This window comes from Crocodylus porosus, unplaced genomic scaffold, assembly GCF_001723895.1.
Source record: "Crocodylus porosus isolate Cpor-Errol unplaced genomic scaffold, CroPor_comp1, whole genome shotgun sequence".
In the NCBI taxonomy this organism is placed as follows: domain Eukaryota; kingdom Metazoa; phylum Chordata; order Crocodylia; family Crocodylidae; genus Crocodylus; species Crocodylus porosus.
In genome coordinates this window covers 7,416,728-7,438,256 of record NW_017728913.1, presented here as the reverse complement: position 1 = coordinate 7,438,256, position 21,529 = coordinate 7,416,728, and positions in this window count along the sequence as shown.

Genomic DNA, 21,529 nt, shown 5'->3' with positions numbered 1-21,529 from the left:
AAAAACTCATGTCATGTGCATGTGTTAAGCCACAGCAGGGTCAAAACTGCAAGCTTGCTAGCCCCTGCTGAGACAATGAAGTCTGCCAAGTTTCAAGGAGATAGGTGCAGGGGTTTGGGGAAACTGTACCTCAAGATGTAGACAAGCAAAACTCATGACATGGGTGACATTGTGTGTGTTAAGGTGCAACAGGGTGAAAGCTGCAGGCTTGCTAGCGCCTGCTGAGGCCATGAAGCCTGCCATCTTTCAAGGAGATAGGTGCAGGGGTTCTGGGTTCTGGGGCACTGTACCTCTGGCTGCTGACAGGCAAAACTTGTGACATGGGTGCTTGTGGGACTGTGTCTGACTTGGGGCACAGGGAGTGAAAACTGCAGGCCTCTTGGCCCTGCTGCGGCCATGAAGCCTGCCAGCTGTCAAGGAGATAGGAGCAGGGGGAGTCTGGGTTCTGGGGCCCTGACAGGCAAAACTTGTGACATGGGTGGGTGACACTGTGCATGTGTTAAGGTACGCCCTCCCTCACTCAACTGACACCGAGTCAGAAAGCAGGGCAGTTCAAACAATGCTGCCTTTTATGCAGTTTTTCCATCCCTCCCCCAGAGCACTGGGATTGGAAGAGACCTCAGGAAAGGATGACAGTCATTGGCCAGCTACACAGTCAATAATGAGAGCACTCCTTCCCCCCTCTTCCCCCTCCCTCTCTTTACTTAAGTTTCTGTTTTCCTGCAGGCAAGCCCAGCCTGAGCTTTGAAACTCGAAACATTTAAAAAATTTCAGAACGTTTTCACTTGCCTTGTTTCGTTTCGAGGCTGTGTAGAAGCTGTGTTTCATTTTGATTTTGCTGCTTTGAGCTTGAAATGAGTTAAAACAACATCAAAACGAAACTGCTGGTGAAATTTCGCACAGCCCTATTGTGCATACAGCAACAAATTATTTCAGCTAGCTCTTGCTAGTGCCTCTTAAAGATATGGTCCTCCATAGGTGGTAGATACAATTGCGAAATATTCAGGGCATAAATTTCTTCACCAAAACTGTTGAGGAATCTCAGTTCTTCTCCACAATACCTTCTACTGCTGGTTTCTTTGGTTATTCCGTAGCTTTGATCAATGGAAAGCAGTGCTTCCAAATAATTTTTTATTTTGGAGTCTGCTTGCTTTCTTCATTCAGAAAGTGATACCATTTGGGAAATCTTGTGAAGCTCATCACTAATCACCTGCAGTGGAAAATGGGAAGGAGGGGCAGAAAGAAAGGGAATTGCTGGGATCATAAAGGATTGAGCTGTTTAGTTGCCTGACTTAATGGTAGTCTGCTATCTTAAACTGCATTAGTACATTTAAGATATGGTGGATATTAAATATTTTAACATTATAGAGCTACTAGAAGATAAAAGTATGCATTTTATTGAAACATTGGTAAAAAATTAAATATAGAAATAGTGTCACCTCACTTTTTATGCAAGCTAATTTCCTTTTCTTCAGTTTATCTAATGATACACTTTGCCTTTTTTCAGCTTTCTCTCTCTTTGGCCCTGATACTCACAAGAAATGATTTCTGGTCCTCTCAGAAAGAGAGAACAATGAGATAGCTCTTTCAAATGGTGCAGTGTACTGTAATTGAAAAATTACAGGATTACTGGCTTTCTACCTTTAACCCCTAAACAAAATACTCATTTGAATTATAATTCAAATAGCACATTAAGCATACAGTTCTCAAACATAATATAATTCCAGCTCTATACCAAGAAGTGCTAAGATCTCCAGGCTCCTACACCAAAGGAAGGTGATGAAACTTGTCAAAAATTTTAAAGTAAAACTGCTTCTTTTTTCTGTTTGATAACCTCTGAAATCCTTTGTGACTTCACATACTGGTAAATGATTCTAGACAAAACTGACACTAATTTATTGAAGTTTGAACCCAGTACATTGTGGTCACAGTATCTGAGTGTAGTCAGGTACCTACTTTCAAACAGTAAAAATGATGATAGTAGTCTGATGTGTAGTATTTGATGTCTTACTAGAAATGACTTTATTTTCGGATTTTTTTCCAGGAAGAAGAGTTCCTTAAAGGGACAGTTCATTGCTTGGAAACTTCTGGCATTGTTCTTGTTCTTGCAAGCAAGTGCTTGCAGGGTGTGTTGGGCCACCATTGGCAAGGACTGCTGTTATGGTGTTCTTTAGATTTGGGATAGCATGACCTATATTAACTTGGAACTGGATAGTCATGCAAATGTAGAGGAATGGTCCTCAGGACAAGAAAACCAAAGGAGTTTGTAGTCTGATGTCACAGGGAGAAACAGAGGGGAAGACCCCAAAGAGCCAGGGGGGAACCCCAGGGTCAGGAACCCTCAGAAGAAAACAAAAGAAAAGAAAAGAAACAAAAAATTTCCAACCTGCAGCAGGATCCATGGCGAAGCCAGAAATGGAGGTGGGACCCGAGTGGCTCGTTAGCCATGTGTTTATACAGCTGCAGCTGGCTGATAACGTTGGCTGTAGGAGCCGGCCAGTGGATATAAAAGGAGCCGCTGGCAAGGAAGGAGAGGAGAGACCTGCAGGGATCCCTGCAGAGAGACTTCTCCCAGAGCCCCTAGGAGGGGAGAAAAGTTGGGAAGCTGCCTCTCCCAGCATGGGAGGATGCAGCGAAGTCCGCCACGGGAATAACGTTGCCGGCAGCAGCTCAGGAAGCGAGGGAGCTGAAGCACCTCGTTCAGACTGAGGACCCGGCTTTGAAGGCTGGGAAGAGCAGACGGAGCGTGACGCCAGGGGCTACTGCTGAAGAGCCGGAGGGAGCAGCAGCTACCAAGACGCGAGACCAGGTGGAACCGTTGTGGGCTCTGGAGGGCTTGAGGAGGTGCCCCAGGTGGGGGACAAAGGGCGTAAGCAGTGTGAGGGGCTGCAGAAGATGGGCCGCCATGGCATAGATCTGCCCCGATGAGGGATGTGGGGGAGGCATACAGAAAAGGGCCACCGCAGGTCCAGTGAGCCCACAAGCTAGGCAAAGAGTGAAGAGGAAGCTGCAGTAGCCTGCAGTCTAGCCTGGACCCAGTTTACAGCCAACTAGGGGCCTTGGGTATCTAGGGCTTGGCGTTGGGGGGGTAGGCAGAGAGAGTAGGTGTCAAGGGGGCAGAAGGCCTCTCTTAATATCTTTATATCCCATTGTTCTCGATATTTTTCCTTTTGTTTCCCACTTTTGGAGGGGTTGCGGTGCAAGGCTTTTAGAATCCAAGTGTTGCTTAAACCTGAAAGGGGTTTACAATCTCTGGGGAGGCTAGGCAGCGGTTAGGCACTGTGGGTAGATGTAGGGTTAGGCCTAGCAGGCCAGTAAGACCATCCCTGCGAGTGCACGCAGAGCCTCAACAGTTGGGGGAACCGGCCGAAGGATGTTGGGAACCCGTCAAGGCAGGGTGTAAGGACGATGTAGAGGGGAGGCGGAGCCTCACAGAAGATCACCATTACAGACGTCCCATAGTCGAGAGACACCCGGCAATTGGACACCCACCACTGGAACAAGACCCAAAGTCATGGCAGGCGAGATTGGGGAGAGACTACACTGGAGAGAGACATCCACTCGGCAGAACATTGGGGACGTACAGACAAACACCACCAAACATCTGGGCCTGAGTGGCACGTGACCGGATGTTCAAGGCCAGATGGGCACATCTGGTAATGGAACTTACTGAGTTGTAATCACTTGTAATAAGGCAAGATGGGGAGGAAATTTCTGTCTTGGCCTAGCAGTATGAGGGAAGGTACAGGACTGAGTACATTTGCAGAGATGTAACTTGTTGCCATTGCAGATTTTCACCTCAGGTAGACCATTTCAGTCAATTGCTTGTCCTACATATCAGCTGGGAGCCCTACAAGACTAAAAGAATGTATGGTTTGGTGCTTAACCTATCTGGCCCCATGGGTGTGGAGCTGGTCCATAAACTAGATCCTGCATGCAGGCTTGGTCTGTTGGCCAGATCTAGCATGGGGTCAGTGCATGGGGTTACCTGGTGGACGCAAGCCAGTGTGCTAGCCTGACCCTATACATTGGCGCTAATGACCTACTGATGTTCAGGGCCATGTCATCTGGCTCACAGGGCTCCCCCCACATCTGAAAATTTGGGGCTGGGACATGGTAACAGTGTTAATTATTATAGTTCCTAGAATGCTGCTACTATCTCGCTCTCCCCCTACCACATTTCTGGACCTGTAGGGAGACCCTTGGTCAGATGACATGGCTCTGGAGGCTTGACGTGGCCAATGGACCATAGACCATCATTGTTATACATTATACACCCTTTCCAAATAAAAAGAAGTAAATGGAGGTCAGGGTATAAACAGGGGATGTATACATAACATATAATGTAGTACTAGTCTTCCAGTCTGGGGCATTGTGACATACTTTTACATGCCTTTTTGTTCTTGTTAGTGGCAAGCTAAAGATTTTGCTTCTTCAGTGCCAACTGGAAGCAACAACACCAAGTTTATGTTTTAGAGGTTATTTGCATGATCTCATAATTGCATTTCTACAGTTAGACTAATTGATCTACTTTCACTTTAAAAGACACAGGAAATGACTCCAAAATATTGCTTCTTGCTTTCCCCCTGTGTCTTTGAGAGCAGCATGTGTGTTTGAAAAGCTTTTTATTTAAAAAAGCCATTTCAGTTTATCCTGTACTATTGTAATGACTACAAATGCTGACTCAGAGGCCAGGCAGTTCCCACACCCACAGCCCTAATGAATGTATACCAAGGAGCTAACACTACTGGTACATTCAGAGCTACAGGCTGGAAGCCTGTGGAGCATATAAAGCCCTGACAGCCAATTGAAATCTTCCAGTCGATAAGACCCTGCTGGACTCTCTGGTGTCTCTTATTCTTACACTTGTTCTTGTGTGTACTCAGTACTCCCTGATGTATCATAGCCTATATAATTTGATACTAACCCTGACTCTACTCACCTCTTTAACTCCTTTCCTCTGAGAAGTCTAATGAAGAGAATACATGCTGTCAGAGGGAATGTATGAGGTAGAGGTAGAAAATACGTGTTTGGCAAAAAGGCAGGGACATATACAGTACATGTGTTCAGTGGCAAGCTCACTGAAGAAAATATGAAAAATAATGACAAGACTACTTGAACTATTAAAGGTCCATTATTTATCAAAAGAAAAATGCCTTCACACAAAGAAAAAGACTGAGAGAAATCAGAGATGATTGGTGACTATTGAGACAATTGATGACTGGTGAAACCAGCCACAATTGTGTGCTTTCACAGGTGGGAGTTTCATCTGAAGGACAGAATCTAAATGGAACTGAATGCAAAAGTAGTATAAGCAGTCGCAAGAATGAATTAATATTATAAAAATCTACTATAACAGCAAAAGCACAGGAGATCTCTGAAGAACAGATAAATATATTCATTAACGCTAGGTACAATGTGCATTTGATAAAACAGATGACCAGATACAAATAAAAAGATAAGAACACAACTGCAGAACACCAGCTGTGGGCAATCAATGTGGGTTGCATTATTAGAAACAAGAGTAATGCTCTGTGATGGAGGAAACTATGCATAAATTACCACAAGGCAAACCATTTTGCATAAGCATGCTGTCCATCCAATAAGATACTTACGAAGAGGGGAGATTAATAACAATGACACAGCTCTTTTTAGCTACAGAAGAAAAGGACAGTGAGTTAGCTTATGTAATTATCTGAGTAGCTCCACAAGAATCAGCTGTAACTTGCAACATGGACCAACCCCACTTGTGTGATCTGGCTCATAGACTGTTCCAGCTTACTGGAGTGAAACGCTGATACAGTTCAGACATAGATCTTCAAGATCTAAATGAACCAATGATACGTGAAGGCTGCAGCTTACTCTTGTCATTTATGACATCATTTACAATTTCCTTGCCTCAAGCATCTTCACTGTACTACATGCTCAGTTCAGATAATGGCAAATCAGATTGATCATTGCAACAAGTTAATTGTTCTCAATGTTTTGTTTGGAAAATAATGAACTAGACAGGTTTGGATATTTCAGCAAAAGTTGTATGAAATACTAACAGAACTGACAATATCTGAAGTCATTTTCAATGGTATTCTAGTACATGGCAGCCCTAGAGAGGGAACACAACAAAAATCTAACAGCCAGATTCAGGGAGTGCAACCTAATTCTGTATCTCAGAAAAGAAAGCAAATAAGTTACTTTGGACACATTTTAGAAATCATATATGACTGAAATAAAATAAAAGCAATGAGGGGGTTGAAATAATCAGCCTTCCCAGAAGAACTGGCCTATTTAAGATTAATTCAGTGCCCCTAAAGAAGTTGGGAGAGGAAAGCTGTATGAGTAGTACTAGGATAACAATGTAGACAAGAACTCCCAAGACGTGAAGGATGCTGTCACCTTGACACAAAACTAAAATACTCTAATGAAAGGAAAGAAAATGTTACAAGTAGCTACTTAACAAGCAGTATGTGGAGCATCCTTGCTGCAGAATGGAACACCAATGGTGTGCAGATCAGGAGGGATAATGCATGTTCAGTGAAATTATACTCAAATAGAAAAGAAATTTGCTACTGTCTCTGGATGTCAAAAATGTCATCAATGTATAATATCTGGCCAGTAGCAGTTGACACAAAGGCACACATTCTTTGCTAAACCTCTAACTTCTGCCTCACAAAGATTTCAGTTTATGACCTTAAAGCAATGAAAGTACAATTTGAAGGTGAAATTTTCATGGCATATCTTTTCTTGCACTATTTTACAGAAGGACAGAGAGACAAAAAAGGGGGGATGATTTGGTGCAAAAGGTGCACATAATACCGCAACATTTATGGGTATCTACAGATAAGTTACCAGAAATAGTGAGAAAATATATTGAATCTTTTAAAAATAATCCCAGGATAGCTGGTACAAAAAGAACTTCCCTTGATAATGGGAGCTTGTACATGTGATGCCATTACCATATACATGTGATGAAAATGGCACTTTGTATGGCTTAATGGCGTCACACTGTACACCTGCAAGAGTTTTGGAGGATTTAAATGAGTTTACATTATTGCAAAATAACTACATTCCAATGTAGCTGAGTTTGCAATGTTGCAAATTGCAAACATGCAGCTGTCAGCTCCCCACCCCCCCATGGTCATGAAATAGATGAGCCGGCTTCACCAAAAAATAAAAATAAAAAAGGATCAGGCCCTTCACTGCGTTTGTAGGCTCCTGTGGCCATCAGGATCTTGGGGATACCCAGGAATGGGCTGGCTTGCCCCTGGGGTAGTATGGGAAGGTGGCAGGTTGGTAGATGGGTTTGCTAGCTATTGGAGAAGGCAGTGGGTACAGTACACAGGGCACTGGAAGCTCAGGTGGACTGCTAGCTTGCTGGGTGCTGCCCCAGGTTGGAGGTGCCCAATCCAATGCTTCCTTGAGCTTGCCCAGGCTTCCAGCACCCCATGCACCATCCCCACTGCTTTCTCTGGCTGCCTGCACAGCCAGCTGTCCTCTTGCCACCTTCCTGTGCTACCCCAGGGGCAAGCTGGGTGTGCTGACAATGGGAGAAGGTAGCAGGGATGGTGCACAGAGTGCTGGAAGTCCAGGTGGGCTCAAGGAAGCATTAGATAGGGCATTTCTAATTTGGGGCAGCACTCAGCCAGCCAGCAGCCTGCTTGGGTGGCCCCATGCCCCATGCACATACCCACTGGCTTCTCTGGCCACCAGCGACCCCAGATGTGCTCCTGTCACCTTCCTGCATTGCCCCATGGGCAAGCCAGCCTGTTCCCAAGTGGCCCTAAGTGTCCTGCTGGTCTCAGGAGCCTGCTGATGGCAGAGGCAGCAAGGTACTCGATCCTTTTGTCTTTTTTTTTTGGTGGAGCCTGCCCACCTCTCCCATGGCTGGGGGGCCTCTGAGTTGAAGGGGACCTAGGTCCTTCCCTCTGCAATGGCAGCATCCCCTGGGGCTGTCTGGGTGAGCTGCTATCAGGCTGGGTGCTGCCTCAGCTTGGGGTCAGGGAATAATTGGATCAGGCTGGGTGCAGCCTCTGAACTAAAGCAGTACCTAGCCCACTAGCAGCCTGCCTGGACAGCTCTAGGGGTGCTACCACCACAGAGAGAAGGACTGGGGCCCCCCACAGCTCACCCCGCCCAGCTGCAGGCAGGCTCTGGCTCTGAAAAAAAAATAAGTGAAAAAAAGGATCAGACCCCTCGCCATAATGGGATGGAAAAATTGAAATCATGTAGTCCTCAGGATTTTATTCTGTACCTTGGCATTTCAATTTAGGGGGCATAGAATAAAACTCTGAGGACTAATCTCCTATAATTTGTACAAGTGCCCAATATTTTTAGAATGATGAAAACTATGTTGAATATTGACAATTGATTAGCCTGGGAGGGAAACCTTATTCCAAAGAAAATATGCCTGGAGATTTCAGGAAAGGTTCAAGAAGGATATCTGACTATTATGCGAAGGTTGACAAGAGAAATTATTGACCCAGTATGAATCAGCAGGATATTCCAGGTCAGATGTGAAAAGGGAGAGTAATTAAGGTTGCATGACTTTATGTAATTGATCCTTTAAAAACAAGCCCACCTGATGAAAATAGCAACCTGCCACCCTGAAGCAACTAGTGAAGACAATACTAACTGTGATTCTAAAGAGTTTTCTTTACAGCTACTCACTGAGCTTATAGAAGAGATAAAAACTACAACCAACATAAACAGTCAGCTGATGATACTTCAGTGGTACCTACAAATATAAAAAGTCTTTGTCTAGGGATAGGAAAAAATATATATGCCAAGAGTGGAAGGACTGATGTTTACTAATGTTGTCATGAAGAAAGAATATTAGTAATAGTATTGCTATACTTCTCCTGTTTACAGATAAAAAGTATTATATTCACATGCAGTTAGATAACTGATAAAGTACCATGCATTTTAAGAGGCACAAAGGGACTCTAGGGATGTGTCTACACGAGACACTGACTGCTCATAGCTTGTTACTACTGCACAGTACTGCGTGGTATGAAGTGTGACATGACACTACTGCACAGTAGTAATGAGCTACTGCGCAGTGAATAGGGGTGTGTGAAATGGGCAGTATTTGATCAGATGTGGCCTGATTCGGGGGACAGTGATTTGATTTGCTGATTCAGATCACTGTCCCAATTCAATTCATCCAAATCTGAATCTCAAGATTTGATTCTGATTCAGAGAATCAGTGATTTGGCCATAGACACAGCTTTATATGTTTTTTCTGCATAATTTGGGGTACCAGGTGTGGCTCAGAAGTACTTCCAGTCCACTTCCAGGTCCGCTGCTGAGCGTATGAGGGACTCCCCCCACACTTGTTTGGGATGCTCCATCCACCCCACCATTTCAGCATTCACGAGCTGCTCCTGGTACCTTGAGGTATGTAGAACAAACATATAAAGCTGTGTCTGTGGCTGAATTGTCAAATCTCCCCGAATTGATTCGGAGGTTTCCAATTCGATTCGGAGAGATTAATGGGTTCCCTGATTTGATTCAGATTTGGAGATTTGGCCACCAAATGGGGCTGAATCTCCTTTGAATTGAATCAGTGACCAAAGCTTCACGCAACCTTAGCAGTCAATATAGTGTTTTCCCTAGGCCCTTGGGTCCCAGGGATGGGTTACTCAGACCTCCATGCCCCTGGGGTTCAGTCCTCAAGTTATTATTCAGCTGAGACCAGTGGGATGATAAGGAGCTTCATCTTTATTAGGAAAACAGAATTCAGCAACCCACACACTCACAGTTTGCAGGGAGAACCACCCACCACCACCAAACCACACCCACACGGCATCGGGGGAAAACTGAACTGTTCCACTGCAGGCCCTTAAAGGTACATTCCATACACCACAGTCAGCATCACCTAACAGCTGTTTGACAACACTACTGCACAGTAACTCTATTTACTGTGCAGTCATTTAGTACTTCTGTATGCAAGTACTAAATGTCTGTGCAGTAACAACTGCACAGTCGGTGTCTCATGTAGACACGGCCTAGCATATTGCTTCTTGCTCTCTGTGTGGGCTGAGCTGTTGAAAGCAGAGTGTGTGTATTTGGAAAGCTTTGGGGTTTGTTTTTTTGGGGTTTTTTTTAAAAGCCTGTTTAGTTAGCCTATCTATCCTGTGGGGATTTCCATTCCCTTGAACAGTCTAAACAAAGACAAAACAACATGAACATACTGTAGTGCTGAATGACTTGTTATAATATTTTAACTTGTTTTCTGTTCAAAGTTTCCATAATATGAATTAAGCCTTCCATGTGGTTCACATTTGTTAGTCTACTTCTCCTAATATGTAATTATTATACATCATTTCAGAGGCCAGAATGTGGCTGGTGTCATTTATGGTAGTTTTACTGAAGTAAATGAAAAAGTTTACATTAGGTGATGTACTGGTTTCAAGACTTAAAATGCATGATTTTTACAAGTTTTAGGACTTTAAAATGAATGGTAATATAAATATATTAAGAAACATCTCATGTTTCTTTGTTCAAAGATGGAACAAATGTTGGTCTGATATACAGTTTATGAGCACAGCTCTTGACTTTGACTAGAGTTTATGCTTCGAAATCCTTTAATCACTCTTGAAACTTCTACCTATGTCTCTGTTGGGTGGGTTATTTTTCCATTCTAAATGCTGCTAAGTATAATAGTGATTTCTAACTGTGATGCCCTTGTTATCTGTTGGCTCTGTTAGGAATTCTCTTTAACATCCAGGTCAGACCCAGGGAATAGTGGTCAATGGTAGTGAATCATTATGGTGTGCCATGAGCAATGGAGTCCTCCAAGGCTCTGTTCTTGGATCAATTCTCTTTAACATCTTTATCAGTGATGTGGACATTGGTGTCAGAAGCACACTGGCTAAGTTCGCCGATGACACTAAACTTTGCAGCATAACATCCACACCTGTGGACAGGCTAGTGATGCAGGCTGACTTGGGTAAACTTAGTAAGTGGGAGGATACAAACCTGATGATGTTCAATATCAATAAATGTAAGGTATTACACCTCGGGGAAAAATACCCACAGCATACTTACGGGCTCGGCAGTGCTACACTTGCTAGCTCCACTGCTGAAAGAGACTTGGGGGTCATGACTGACCACAAAATGAACATGAGCCACCAATGCAATATCACAGCTGGTAAAGCAAACCAAACTCTGGCTTGCATCTATAGATGCTTCTCAAGTGAATCTCAGGATGTCGTCTTCCCACTACATGGCCTTGGTGAGGCTGCAGCTGGAATACTGGATCCAGTTCTGGGCTCTGCAATTTAAGAATGATATTGAGAAGCTTGAGTCCAGAGGAGGGCCACATGTATGATCAGAGGGCAAGAGAATAGGCCTTATGAAGAGAGGCTGAGAGCCATGGGACTTTTCAGTCTGGAAAACCGCAGGGTCATGGGGGACCTGGTGGCTACTTATAAATACATGAGGGGCATTCATCAGGATCTGGGAGAATGTCTGTTCACCAGAGTGCCCCAAGGACAAACAAGGACCAATGATCATAAACTCTTACAAGACCATTTTAGGCTGGATATAAGAAAACACTTCTTTACAGTCTGAGCCCCCAAGACCTGGAACAGACTCCCTTCAGAAGTGGTGCAGGCACCTACTCTGGAGATAATCAAGAAATGTTTGGATGTTTATGTTTATCCTTTGGCCCTAGCTGACTTCCTGCCCCTGGGGAAGGGGACTAGATTTCATAGATTTCATAGACATTAGGGCTGGAAGGGACCTCGAAAGATCAATGAGTCCAGTCCCCTGCCCTAGGGGCAGGACGTCAGCTGGGGTTGTAGGATCCCAGTAAGATAAACATCCAATTTTCTCTTGAAGGCGTTCAAAGTGGGTGCTTGAACCACCTCCAATGGCAAGCTATTCCACACCTTGGGGGCTCAGACAGCAAAGAAATTCTTCCTTATGTCCAGCCTGAAAGGGTTTTTGATGATCTTCAAGGTCCCTTACAGCCTAACATCTATGAAATCTATGAAATTATTTATTATTGCCGTTGGCTGGAGAAAGAACAAGGTAATACCTAGTTTGGAATGTCTTGCACTTGAAGGGCCAAGAATAAGCATTTTCCTTTTAATTTCCAAATTTCTTTGCAATAATGTAATTTATTAAAACATTTTCATAGGATTGAAAATTTGGTCAATCAAATGCAAAATAAGAGTCAATTGGATCTTATCTTGCTGGGATCCTGTGACCTCAGCTGACTTCCTGCCCCTGGGGCAGGGGGCTGGACTCAATGATCTACTGAGGTCCCTTCCAGCCCAAATGTCTATGAAATCTATGAAATCTAAGAACATATTACACTGCAATATGGTTTTGACATAAAGTACAAAACCCAGAAAATTCAAAGTATAGTTTTTACAACTGTACTTAGTGTAGACTGCATATACAAGTTTCTTGTGCTGACTAACAGTAAGGTTCAGCTGGCATTTTCCATTATGCAACCCTGTTTTTAGTTGTTTATAATTTTGCTAAAATTATGTTGTTAGACTGAAATTTTCCAGGCATGAGGCCTACTTCAGGCTGATCTTCTTCTAACTTTACTGAACAATATTTGGCTATTTTCAGTTAGAGAAAAATATTCTATTATACCTATATTAGAAGTTGTTGGTGACAGTTCATTTGAAAAGGTATTAATTTCTTCATAGGCTTAGCTGTGGTGTTCATCATTCTAGTATACACAAACTTCAAATAGATTAATTTTATTTTAGCTTCCCTCTTTAAGAAGAATAGGTATTATCATTAGGAAGATAATACCTGTGCATTAGGTATTAGCACCACTGCAGGTGGGGATCTGAGAAGGCATGGAGAAATTAAAGTAAAAAATATCCATTCATTTTGGATACTGTATCTGAGATGCACAGTCTCCTTTCCCTGCCAATCTTAGTTTTTCTCTCCCTATTCCTTCCTCAGTTCTAGTCTCATTCCTGTCTACTCTTCTCTCTCTCAGAGTCTGGCTTTTATTGACCCTGCATTCAAATACAGTGGCTTCTTACTTTATACTTTCTGCGCGCCAGAAATGGGGTTGTGGAGAACAGAGAAAAGACAGGGTATGTACTCTCAGTTCCAACGCCTGACCCAGAGTGGATAGGGGCAGACATTACACTGAACATGGTTTTAAAGGCCAGGGAAGGAAGCAGCATGCTTAACTTCTCTATGAGGATGGACCATATGGGGTCTGATTACGTGCAAAAGAGCAGTGAAAAAGGGGAATTCTGGAGTTTATAGCTGCATAATGTTGTGTCCTTGGAGGTAGATGGACTTGGTGAGGGGCATGTTTGGTTCTTCTGCTCTCTGTGGATTTTGTGACTGGGCTTTGGGCCCTTGAACAGGCCAAATAAAACATGTCTGTGTGTGCCACATGGAGGCAGTTTTAATTATCTGTGGTGTTGGCCTGGTAAAGAAAAGTGGTCAAATGGTTAGAGTGCTACTCTGCGATTTTGGAGACTTAGCTTCAAATTCGCACCGTGAACTTCTGCAGTGATTATGGACAAGTCACTGAATACCTATGTGTCTCAGTTCCCTGTTTATAAGATAGGGATAAGGTTGCTGCTTTTCCTCTCTCTCACCTTCAGTACACCTAGGAATCTGAAAGTAAATATATAAAGGACTGTGACATTCTCAGCTGCTGTGGTGAGGGGGACCAAAATAGGTTTCCTGAAGAGAGACAAGGTTGTGGGGAATCATAGAATCACAGAGAAATAGGGCCGGAAGGGACCTCCATAGGTCATATACTCCAAAACAGGTGTGTGACTAAATGAGTTGTAACATTGCAAATGTATTTACAAGTAGTCACTAGCCAGCGGCATATGGCAGTGATTTTGAGGTATAGCGAGAGAAAAAAATGTTAAGGAAGGATTTAAAAAAGAATCAATTGTGAATCAGTGATGCAATTGTGAATTTTGGAGGGAATTTTCCTGAAGTGTAATTCTCCCCAATATGAGAAAAAGTATAAAGGTATTTGTTGAAAAAGCTGCCAAATGAGCCAGAAAGAGCCAATATCACTGGCAGAGCTAAGCATTATGGAAGGTATTAAAGGTAAGGATAAGCAGCTACTCATTCATGGGAAATTGTTTGAGGGACTTAGTTTTACTTAGTCAAAAGATATGAATGACAAGGTCCTTCAGAATGTAGATGAGACCGATACAGAGACTGATACAGAACCCTATACAACTTCCCAGGACTTTGGTCTCCTTGAAACCCTGAAACTAAATCTTTGGACTAATAACTAAGTTTAAACAAACTAGGCTGATGGTGCAGAGTAGCTGTTCTAAAAACATTTAAAGCTATAAAATTGGTAATATTTGAACAAAGCAATTGAAATATACAATAAAAGTTAACACTGTATTTACTCACACACGGCACACTTTCCCTCTGTTCCTTCCACTTGAAAATTAGCAACTGAAAATTGGAGCACATGTCAGAAATGAGGGAATTGCAGGGAGCAGCGGGCCCAATCCCATAGGAGCCAAGCTGCCCAGACCCTCTTCTTGAGCTGCGTGGGCCTTCTGCTGACTCAGCAGAGATTGCTGTTTATCCATCTGACTTGAGAAGACGTGCTGGGCAGTTCAGCTTCAGCAGGATCAGGCTCTCTGCTGACTGCTCGCCTTGTTCAAGAAGAGGGTCCAGAAAGTTTGACCCAATCTGCAGCACCAGACAAGTGAGTTGAGGGCAAGTCCTCCTGGAGCCAAACTTCCTGCACAGACTCCCCTCTTCTTGAGCTGAATGGGCAGCCAACAGTACCTGTGACATGCTGGAGGTAGGGGGTTAACAGAAGAGCCACAGGTTTTTGCTGCCTGATTACTGCAGCTTCCTGTGTTTTCCCTGTGAAAATATTGGTATTTTGTCTTCATTCTTTGTGTGAAAAAACCAGATGCGTGTCTTACTTGGGGACATGTGGGATAGGAGAAAATGCAGTGATTTTGATACAGTGGGGTGCCTCTTTCTCCTAGATTTCAAAGAGCTTTGTTACCCTTCATTAACTGAGCTTTGGAAGAGAAGGAAGCACATCAGTTAAATAAGAGATCAGTTTCTTCCCAGATGTAAATCAGCCTAGCCACATTGAAATCACTGGAGCTGATGCAGAGTAATACCAGTTGAACATCTGGCTCATTATATTTCTTGCCTATTTGAAAAGTGAATTCCTGGAAGAGAGGGGATGCACATGGGTTATTAGAGAATGTATTTCCGCAAACTGTAAGAAATAATTCAGAACTGTTCAGAAAATATTACCCAGAATTCTTGTGCATCATGAAGTCCCTGTTGGGAAAACAGCTGTTTGACTAAACCTTCATTTATCAAGAAGATAATGACCCAAAACATTCTTTTAGACTATGTAGAGTCTATTTAGACAAAAAAAAAATAGTATCTGGGGAATTAATTAGAATATAGTAACCTCCTTGGAGCTCTGACCTCAAATCCACCGAACAAATATGGGATTAACATCCCTCAAGATTATGAATACCAAATATAGTATTAATTTCATTTTACTCAAATATCACCTGAAGTTGGTCTGTAACAACGGGCTGCACAAATACTAAGAAATACATCTTCAGAAAAGTTGCAAATTTTACATTTGTTGATTTGAGACAAATTTGAGTAGATGAAATAAGATGCAAACAAGGCTCTGAACTATGACTGCAACTTTACTACATTTTAAGAGCAAAAATGAGCATTTAGTAGTGTTCCCTTATAGCATACTAAACATGAAACAGTCATGTGTAGCTTTGAAATGGTCAGCTGGGAGGTAAACTGCAAGCCTTCATGTGGACTGCAATGCCAAAATCCATAAGTGTTGAGGTTAGCCTGGTGGAACAACAAGCTGACACAGAAATTCATCCTGCTAGTTTTCACTATGCAGACCTCTAACCTGCCTATTAATATACTGAGTTCCACTTCCAGCACTACTGAACAGACTACCTACACCAGTGAGAGTTAGGTATACTACATGCCCAGTGTCCTCCCCAAGTGCCATTCTGGTTACCTTTCCTGCCTGATCTACTGCTGTGCTTTCTGCTCCCTGCCTGAGCTACATTTTGACCTGTGGTGGTCTATGAGTTCTTTGCAACAGAAGAATTACTGTATTATTTTTCTGTAGTCAAGAAATGAGTGCAGACTAAGAGTTGGCAGTTTTGAGGGATGCCTCCAGGATATCTAACAAGGGGTACCTTAAGAACAAAAAATTTGAGAACCACTACTCTAGTCACTTACGTCTGAAATTGTGATCCAAAACAGACTCAGCACCTTTCTTTTTGATCTGGAAGTTCCCTAAGGCCAGGTACAGACATTACAGTTTTACCAGTACAAGTGATCCAGGACAGAATAAAGATTTGGCACACAAAACCAGTCTATATCCATAACAGAACAAAAGTTTGACATGCATAGACTGGTTTAAAATTGGCAGAACCGGTCTAAGATTTGCACCTACCCACCAAAGAGCAAATGTGTGTTCTGTTTGCTAGTCTCTGCAGTTCTGTTCCATGCATGCTAAGAGCTTTCCTGATCCCATTGGTGCCTAATTTACATGGGCTTGAGGAACTAGTTAGAGCAGTGCCAGTGTCCCCTGAAGGAGTTGATAACAGTAGGCTCCTGACAGCCTGAAATCCCTTATAACATAAATTGTGACTGGGAGAGAAGAATTCTGGATTCTTGGCCTAGGTCTCAGAACAACTTTGGCATTTTGCATTAAACAGCTATTGGAAAAAAAATTTGAAATAAATTTGGGAGCACTATTCTGGTTTTTGGATTGACCTTCTGTAACCCCTAATAACCACTGAACAGGGATCATAGGCCTCATTTTGTTTTGGATTCCACAAAGTGCTTCAAAAAATGCAGTGCTTCAAATGTATCCCTCAAATTTAATACCTCATTTAACAAGGGTTAATTTGAAGTGCTGTACCCATTTTTCAAGTGCTGTTAAGATGGGCACTTCTGTTAAGTCACAGCAATAAAATGCTTTAAATGGCAAAAAAAAGCAACTTCTGTACATACCCTCAATGCCCAAAATTTAGGCAGTGTAGTACCTAACTGGCAGGTACCGAGTCCTTTACTGAAACTCTGAACCTACCACCAGACCTCCTGGGTGTTGATAGGATGACAAAAGCCAACTAAATGGTGAGTTGGTTTTACTTTTGGAGAAAAGTCTCATTTGGCAACCAGTTGATTATTCAATGCTGATCCAAAGGTGTGACAGTGACAGTGGTACAGGGACAGTGTCAGTGGTACAGGGACTATGGGGTAGATGGGAAAGTGAAAGAACCCTCGATGACTAACTAGGTTTATTTTTCTTGGGAAGCCCTAACAATTTTAAGGGGAAGGTTATAGGTCACACCACAAAACTCAAAGGGCATTTATAGACATGCTCCAGGAGTGTGTGTGGGAGGACACTTTAATTAGACCAGATCTGAGAGCTGCTCTAATTAAAGCGCCTGGAGCATCACATGTATCCCCATGCTGAAAACCGCCACCATTTTTCAGTGCAGGGACACTGATACATATGATGCTAGAGTCTGCTGGAGTGCAGTAATCACCACACTCCAGCAGACTCAATTAATCGAGTCTGCTGTGATACGCTGTAATTACAACACGTCAGAGCAGCCTCGCTGCATGTGTATAGGTGCCCAAACTGGCTGAGCATGAGTTAATTGGCCAGACAGGAGCTATCATGATTTGGCTTCCTGGTGTATTTTAAATGAATTACAAATTCATCTGTTTAAAAGAATTTTTTCTGATACGCTTGCATCCTTCTATAGCAATAAAAGCATTTTAGAGATAAGAATAAAGCCATATCATAGGATATTTCAATAAATACCTTTTTTAATGCTGCCCTTTTAAATAGGTGATTTAAACAAGATGGAATTAAGGTTACATTGTTTGCCTTTCTAGAGGTCTCAACTGCAGCAAAATAAATTATGGAGGTGGGGAAGGAGACTTGAAGAATGTTTTATTTAGTCTACTACAATGGTCAGTTCAACATTGTACTAGGAAGGCTGTAGGTTAGGAGTGAGGTATACTGGCAGAGCTACAGTTCATGTGATGAGAAGACTGTTTTAATTTGTACTCAGATTTCATCAAACATCTTTACTGTGTTGAAATGTTTTAGTATCTATGCCATTTCTTGTTAATAAATACAAATCCTTATACATAGACTAAATCACCCTGTTCTGTAAATCACCCCTATTCTGTTTTATTCTTGCCTGTCCCAGATTTACATATCACTTCAATTTTGTTTTGCACAGCTGTTTATCTGGGTTCTGTTTCTATGTGACTACTGGTAAGTACTTCGTCTCTCTGCATTATCTGGAAATTAAGAACAAAGAGACTTACTTCCTTAGCAAGTGGCTTCGAACGCTACATGTGAAAAACACTACCGATTTGGACACTGCTATTTATATTTTCACAAAAGCTCCAACGATCACCTCTCTTCTCAAAGAAATGCAGAAACCAGTTAGTTTTGGTTTGGAATGCTACTATTGCTGTCTTCCTGTGTGTCGAGGTCATGATACACTGCTCAGTGAATGAAGCTGAACATGTGCACTAGACTGCAGAATGGAGACCTTGGATTATAAATTCCTTCTGTTAGGCACTGTCCAAACACAGAGTAGGAGACAGCCTTGGGGGCAAACTGTTGAATAGTGCCTAACAAGGAGGCCATCAAATTCTGTAGGCAGATAACAGATACCAATAATTAGAAATATGTGAGCTAGATTCATATACAGAGTGTAAAAATAGACTTATTGTACTGAAATTATTTTTTACTGAGAACAGCTGAAAGCTGGATTCAATATTTAGATCATATGTTTTTCTAGCTTGCTTTATTAAAAAAACCCACAAACCAATATGTAATTTGTCATATACCATCAGATGCTGAGGGAGACATGCTATTCACTGATTATAAAAGTCAGTATTTAATGTCTGGGAGTGAGCATGTGTGTAGTCTAGAATCTGCCAACCGATGTGTTCTGTTCCCAGCGATCATTATATTTTATGTTTTATCTGAAGCAGCAGCACTCTTAAAACTATGGAGGACAGAGCAAGTTTAGGTTATGAAAACACTCGTGTCTAATCTGCTGAAAAACAAGCTACATAGAGGCAGCTCTGTAAACATGAACTTGTTCTGAAGGGTTTGCAGTCTGGATAGTGTCTCTCTAACTTGCACAAATTCTTTATCGTTCAGTTATGGTCTTGCTTATACTATGATACAAAAAGACAAAGTTTGGGAGTCCCTCAAAGGAGAGAGAAAAGAAGAGGAGTTAATTTATATTGGTACATTTAGTATATGTTTCCAAAGTACAAGGGACAAGGTAGAATGGTTCTGCCCAAATAAGCAGGGTTAATCTAGACTCCTTTCTCTGCACCCTTCTATTAGCCCCACATACTTCAATCTATCATATTAAGAAAACTGCTTGTCTTCATTTTTATAGCCCATCTTTGCCTCATCTCTCACCTCTCAATAATGAGCAATTAACTTCTGCCTCTACTTGGCCAAGATGCCATCTTCCATTTTCCAGTTGTTAGATTTTTAAAGCTTTGTGCTTTCTCTCAGGTGGCTTCTCAAGTTGCACCTTGCTGGATATTACATTAGCGTTAAACCAACATTTAGTCCATACCAGTGCAAAATTATAAAAAAGTATTGGAAAGGTTAGTAGAATAAGCAGAATATGTAATACACATTACAAGATGAAGGCTGACTAGTAGGTGAACTGCATCTTTGACAAAGTTGTAGAAGTTCTCTCTCTCTCTTTCTCTCTTTGTCTTTCTCCCTTCTGTTTTAATCTGTACGTTACCCACAGTTAAAAAATCAGAGTTAAAGGCTGGCTAGGGTTTCTGACCACTACAGAAGTAGTAATAGCTCCAGTCTTTCTCCTGGTTCTCAAAGGTGAGGAAGCAAAAATAGAAAAGTCGCTATAGTCAATACCGTAGCAAGGGGGGGTGGGGGGCAAGTGGAGCGACTGCTTCGGGTGCTGAAGCAAAGAGGCACCAACAGGCACTGCCTAGCTGAGGTGGAGCATGGGATGGAGCCATGAGTGGTTCATTTGGGGGGGAACGGGGATGGGGAAAGGGTGGCTCCTGCTGTTGTGTGGACTCCCGGGCAAGCGGGGGGTGGGGGGGTTAACCCCTCAATCTGTGTGGAGGGTGAGAGTGGGCTGCTGCTGTAGGATTTCCCTGGGCACCAAACTTCATTGCTATAGCACTGGCTATAGTGCTGACTCCAAAAGCTGATAGGTGTGTCCTTTTTCCCATTGCAGTTGGTTAAGAAGCTAGAACGGACGGTATAGCACTGAGACCTGCCAGTGAATATTGCAGTTTATGGTAGTTCTTCAACTAAAGCACCAGGAAGCAGTAGACTAGAGGCTTGGGAGCTCTGTGGCTGGAAAGCTCTTGTAAATGGAATTGGGGCAAAGTCTTGCTGTAGAGGGCAGCGTTCCCTCTTCCCTGGAAGCCGCCACCTTTCCTGATCATTACAGAAGAAGTTCATTATGGTCATAGCCTCACTTCATGTGTCCCACATCTTTCTTTTTTGAGCAGGATGATAATGCTGACAAGATTGCAGTGTATACCTACTCACAATATCTAGTTCTATATTTCTAGTTTCCAGTACCATATTCAAAGGACATTTAAAAAACAAACAAATATCCATTTAAATTCAGAGTTTTAGAATTTACCAAAATCAGTGAGATTAAATTTCAGAACAAGATGTACCAGTGACCTAAGAAATATTTTGTCTCTATCGTTCAAAATGGAAGGTCAAATGTTGCAGCATTTTGCAGATATAAAGTTTTGGGTCAAGGGGTGACACATCTCAGCTATTTCTGAAAGGTCTAATGGGCATAGGAAAAGGGCACTTAGACTCACATGTGACGTATTCTGCAAATTTTCAGCTCTGTTACTTTTAGTTTTTCAAATGATACCATATGGGATTAGGGTCTTGCTTTTTTTCTCTTAAGAGTATATCCATAAACAGGAATATGCTATAAAATTTAATCTACATTTATTTAGGTAAAAGTTCTAAAAATGTACGCATTCATCAATTAAATGTTAAACCATTGGCCTTGGACTAAGGAATTGGTCACTTGAAATAAGGATGTAATTGAAGCTAGTATGATTAAGTGAGGTAGTCTCTTTCACTCAGAAACCATACAATGGTGTATGGGCTGCTTACAGATGTTAACCCCCCTTCCCCCGCAAAACAGTGCTTTACTTTAAACTCTGTGTGTCCTGCACTGAGCCCAGCACAGGCCCGGAAGAGGCAGCGCGTTAGTTGGACCCAGCTGACCCAATGTGTGTGTTTAGATTGGGTGCTTTAGTGAGGCTTTTTTGGCACTTTTATCCAATAGCTGATTGAATCACATAAAAGTGCCCAAAAACCCCTCCGAAGCACCCAATCTATACAGATACTATGGAGCTGAGTCCAACTAATGCACTGCTTCTTCTGGTACAGTGTGTGTGTGTGGGGGGGGGGGTTAAACATCTCTAAGCCGCTTTGCTGGTTAGATCACTCAGCCAGGAAATA